Here is a 4397-nt window from a genome sequence, read left to right on the forward strand (position 1 = left end):
CTGCGCGCGGTGCGGCTGCCGCCTCGCGCGCAGGCGCACTGCTGGCCTCGGCGCTCCCTTCCCCCTCCACTCCGGGGCCTCCATCTTTCTCCCGGGCTGGGCCTCCGGGCGTCAAGCCCCGCCTCCCATCCTTTGCGGCATTTCTTGTGGGGCTTGCTTGGTAGGCCCTGGCGGTAAAATCCGGATTTTCCCACCCCTCTTCCACATCGGCAAGGTCAATCTTTCCCGACCCCATTCTTCGCAGTCGGGCGTCTCCAGAGTGACCTTCAAACGCTCTTGTCTCCTAATAGAGTTTTATCTGACCCTTATAAATGTAAAGAAGTCTGGAAAAATGAAGTACTTTAGGTGATGTTTAAAAACTAACGTAATTAACAATCGTCCGGGTAACTTGGCTGCTCTCCGGCACACAGCAAGTTGTGCAATCACGTGACTGGCCCAAACCTCACAGCCCTGGATTTTGCCGGCCGGGCCCAGAAGGACGGAACTCTGTCGCCATTTCCGGTCTCTAGATCAAGGCTTGAACGTCACTTCCTTAGCGATGCTCCTTAACCCTTTCCATCCTCGCTTTCTGCATTGCAGCTTACAACGCAGTCTTTGTAAAAAATTTATGTTTGCGTTTTCCTTTCATCGCAAAAAGTTAATATTCAAGCGATCCGCTAAGATTCAAGTACGCAAGACGCCGCGCGCCAGGATGGGGGTGGCAGGGCGGAGCTCGTGGTCACGTGTCTAGCTAGAACCGCCCCCCCTGCAGCTGAAGACTTCCCCTCCCACAGTGACAGAGCCTCGGGGTCGGTGGTCGGGACAGTTTCTGCTGCTTCAGTCCAAGCAGGTGAGCGGGGATCTCGTGACTGAGTCGGGTGGTGGAGCGGGTGGAGGCAGTAAAGGAGGGGACCGTATGAATGGCGGCCTTAGCTCCTTGGGGCATCCTCTCCGCTGTCATCCTACCCTGGCCGGGAGCTCATTTCTCCGGATCTCCTGACCCCCGACCCCTCGCTGTGGTCGCCCCTCTACCTAGGAGTTGAAAGGACCAGCTTTCCCGAGGTTGAAAGTGAGTGCGGCCATTATGGTTCCCTACTGAAGTCTTTGGAGCTCCCGGTGGTGGGAGTGCTTCAGCCCTTCCTTGGGGTCTGCAGCAGCCCCTAGGTCTCGTTCCCCAAAGCTCGTTCTTCGGCTAACGCCCTCACCCGGGTGAGCAGGCAGGTAGGAAAACTCCCTACAGGCAGAGGCGTCTCCAGTGAGACAGGCTGGGGAGGGAACATCACTGACGGAGCCCTCGCTGCAGTCACCGAAAAGCTTCTATCCAAATGTGATTTTCCAGTAATCTTAAGGGTTTTATCTGACATCCTTTCAAGAAAAGTTCTGTGGATTTTCTCATGCTCCGGGGAAGACTAGAAAGCGGAGCTTTTACCATTTTCTTCTCGGGGACAAAAGATAGTCGAAGAAATTAAAATGTACCGTGTTCAAAACGGTGTTGATAATGCCAAGTCTCGATTGAATAGGGAAGCGTTGAAAGATGTTGTTGATCTGCAGGACCAAGTCTGTTTGATCATGATTTAAAAGGCAAGAAGATTAAGTCAGGATATTGCTGGCTTTATATTTTCTGCCTTTCGTCTCCTCCTCTGCCGTTGCTCCCTAAAATCCGTCTAAATTGCGAGGCAGTTATTTCTTGACCAGCTTTCTGGTAAATTTGTGTTAAGTAGCACTTGTATTGCTCCTTAGCTTTCTCCATCTGTAAAACTCTAGGTGACCTGATTCCGTAGAATAGTATTTTGTGAAAATATAGAAATTGTTTTGCCCAGGTATTTGCTCAGCCCGGTGTACTCTCATTTTGTGTATCATGGCGTAGCCAATGTTTGGATCCCAAACATTGTGCTTTAGGAAAGAATGTGTTTTAGTCTGGGGTTAAATTTAATATGCCAACTTAAAGAGTTGTTTCTTTGAATAGAAATTTGCTTTTTAAATTTTAAATCACATTTTCTTGATAAGAAAAATCATTCTGTTAAATCTTGTAGTTTTCTAGCCAGTATAATTGAGGAATCTACTAAAAAGTCGACTGAAAAAATGAAGATAGAATCATTGTCTTTGAGTAGTGAATGCAACTGACTTGTTTTTCTCTATCTTCCAAATTCTCTATAATAAATGGGTCTTATTTCATTAAGGAGAGATAAAAGTGAAAACTCTATGATAGTAGCAATATAACAAAACAGAAAAACTGGCCTATCGATACTCCTTAGCAGAAAACATAACCTTGGTCTTGGCTTGGCCAGGTAATAAAGAAAATCACTGTTGTCTTTTGTGGATTTACAATTTTAGCATTTTGTGTTTATGACCCCTACTATTGATAGGTTTGTATAGCCAGGCCTGTTATAGATATAAATACAGTACTGTAATTTTAGCCATGACTTTTCTCCACAGTGAGGTTCTCCTGATCTCTAGAGGAAAGAAAAAAATAAGTAGTGTTGCTTCCTTGCCCTGGAGACCTCCCATCAAATAAGAACAGTCACTAGTGCTCTGGAAGTCCAAACTGGTTCTGTCCAGGTGCACCAAACGGACAAGAGAAAACCAGTCAAAAAGTACTCAGTACTAGAGAGGAAAATGTCAGTTCGAAAGAGGTTGAATGAGTGTGCAGTTTTACTTCACAATTTTTCCAGTTTTAGGGAACTTAAGAAAGCAGTAACAGCCAGGCGTGGTGAAGCACACGTAATCCCAGCACTCGGGAGGCTGAGGCAGGAGGATCTTTGCGAGTTCGAGACCAGCCTGGGCTACAAAGTGAGCTCAAGACCAGCCTGAACTGCATAGCGAGACCCTCTTTCAAAAAGATAAGAAAAAAAAAAAGACAGCAGTTCCTTAGACCACGATGAAGACTGGAAGATTAGCAGCAGGGTTGGTAACTGAATCGCTGCAGATGTTGGATGTAAAAAAAGCTTCAAATACACAGTTCATGAACAAGATGCACAAGTGATTGGAAGTTTGGAGGACATTTTATTTATATTTTTGTTTTTTGGTTAGGGCCCTGACACTTGTTTTCTGATTCTGAGGTCTGGTTTTCACTCCCTTTATAGAGTAGAGTATCATTATCAATACCTCCGAGAATGCTTCTTTCCCCAGAGTTAGAGCCACCCAGTCTTATGGACTGTTATATAATGTTTTCTATTTTTCTTTTCACTTCTGGCACACTGTTTGCTAGGCTTTTGCTCAGTAAACTGGAAAGCTCCTAGGAGTCCAAGGATCTTGTGTGAAAGAATGCTGAAGTAACTGGTATCGAATGAGTATTGAACAGTCAAATAAGATTAAACCACTTTGGGTCATAGCTCCTTCTAAGGTTGTCCACTAAGAATTAGCATCCTTTAAAAAAAGTCAGTAATAACTTTCCAGATCACGATCAATAGAATAGGCATAAACCTTACATGTGGTGAACATGTTTACCAGTGGGCATGGTGGTCATCCAGATATGAGAGGGAAGGGAAGAGGCATGAGTTGTACTAAATGAAAAGTGACTGCATAAGCCACAAGTGGCATGCTGCTAGACTAAAAATCAGAAGATTTTTTTTTTTAATTTTGGCTGTACAGAGGACTGAACCCCAGCCTTGTACGTGTGAGGCAAGCGCTCCACTACTGAGCTATGTTCCCTACCCATTAAAAATACTTTTTTTTTTAAATCAAGATTTCACTAAGTTGCCTAAACTGGACTGGAATTTGTGATCCTCCTGCCTCAGCCTCCCAAGTAGTAGCTAGGATTATAGACACGTGGCACTACATCCCATAGTCAAAAGATCTTCATTCAGTTCTGCTACCTTATTACATGCTCTTAAAGTGGAGTGGTAGGGGTTTGACACTTAGAAACCTTTCTCTCAACGATATTGTGAGTTTCAATGAAGAAAAACTAGATAACTTATTTGAAAGTATTTTTAAAACTCAATGGAAAGTGAATATAGAGCAGATAGTCCAGACTTTACATGAATAGATTCTAAATCATAAAAAACTGGGTTTAGATTTAGCCCTTCCTCTTATCAGCTATGTGACCCTGGACATTTTATGTAAATAAGAGTAATTGGCTCTTATTTTAGTTTGTCGAAAAGGTGCTGTTAAATTATATCATGAATGTACATTGTCTAGTATACGTAGTGTAAAAAAATTTTTTTGGTACCGGGAATCAAACTCAGCACTTAGCCCTTGCCAGGCAGGTGCAGTGCTGCTGAGTTATATCCCCAGCTTTACTTTGTAAAATTTTTATTATGAACTCTACTGACATCTGCTTTGATTATGTATAGTGAACTTCTAAAGGAGACTTAAGATAGCTTACAAAATTGTCTAATGCCTCCTTTTGAGCAACAGATTTTAGGTATGGAGAAATCAGGCGATTATGGAGTGGCGGGGCGGGGGAGTAGGAAGATAAA

At 43.8% G+C, this 4397-nt stretch overlaps 1 protein-coding gene across 2 annotated transcripts in view; it reads left to right on the forward strand.

Moving 5' to 3' along the window:
* Window positions 1–359: 359 nt before the first annotated feature.
* The window catches only part of Atp6v1a (ATPase, H+ transporting, lysosomal 70kDa, V1 subunit A), a 53346-nt gene continuing 49308 nt past the window's right edge, over window positions 360–4397 (forward strand). The window contains exon 1 of one of the 2 annotated variants that reach the window (XM_005386402.2): window positions 360–829. The gene's annotated coding sequence lies outside the window, so the exon portion shown is untranslated. Of the gene's footprint in view, window positions 830–874; window positions 1049–4397 lie in introns of those variants that run through there. The other variant, XM_013515121.1, reaches the window with a different exon arrangement.

The sequence above is a fragment of the Chinchilla lanigera genome, unplaced genomic scaffold (assembly GCF_000276665.1).
Source record: "Chinchilla lanigera isolate Chin_1 unplaced genomic scaffold, ChiLan1.0 scaffold00026, whole genome shotgun sequence".
NCBI classification, from domain to species: Eukaryota; Metazoa; Chordata; class Mammalia; order Rodentia; family Chinchillidae; genus Chinchilla; species Chinchilla lanigera.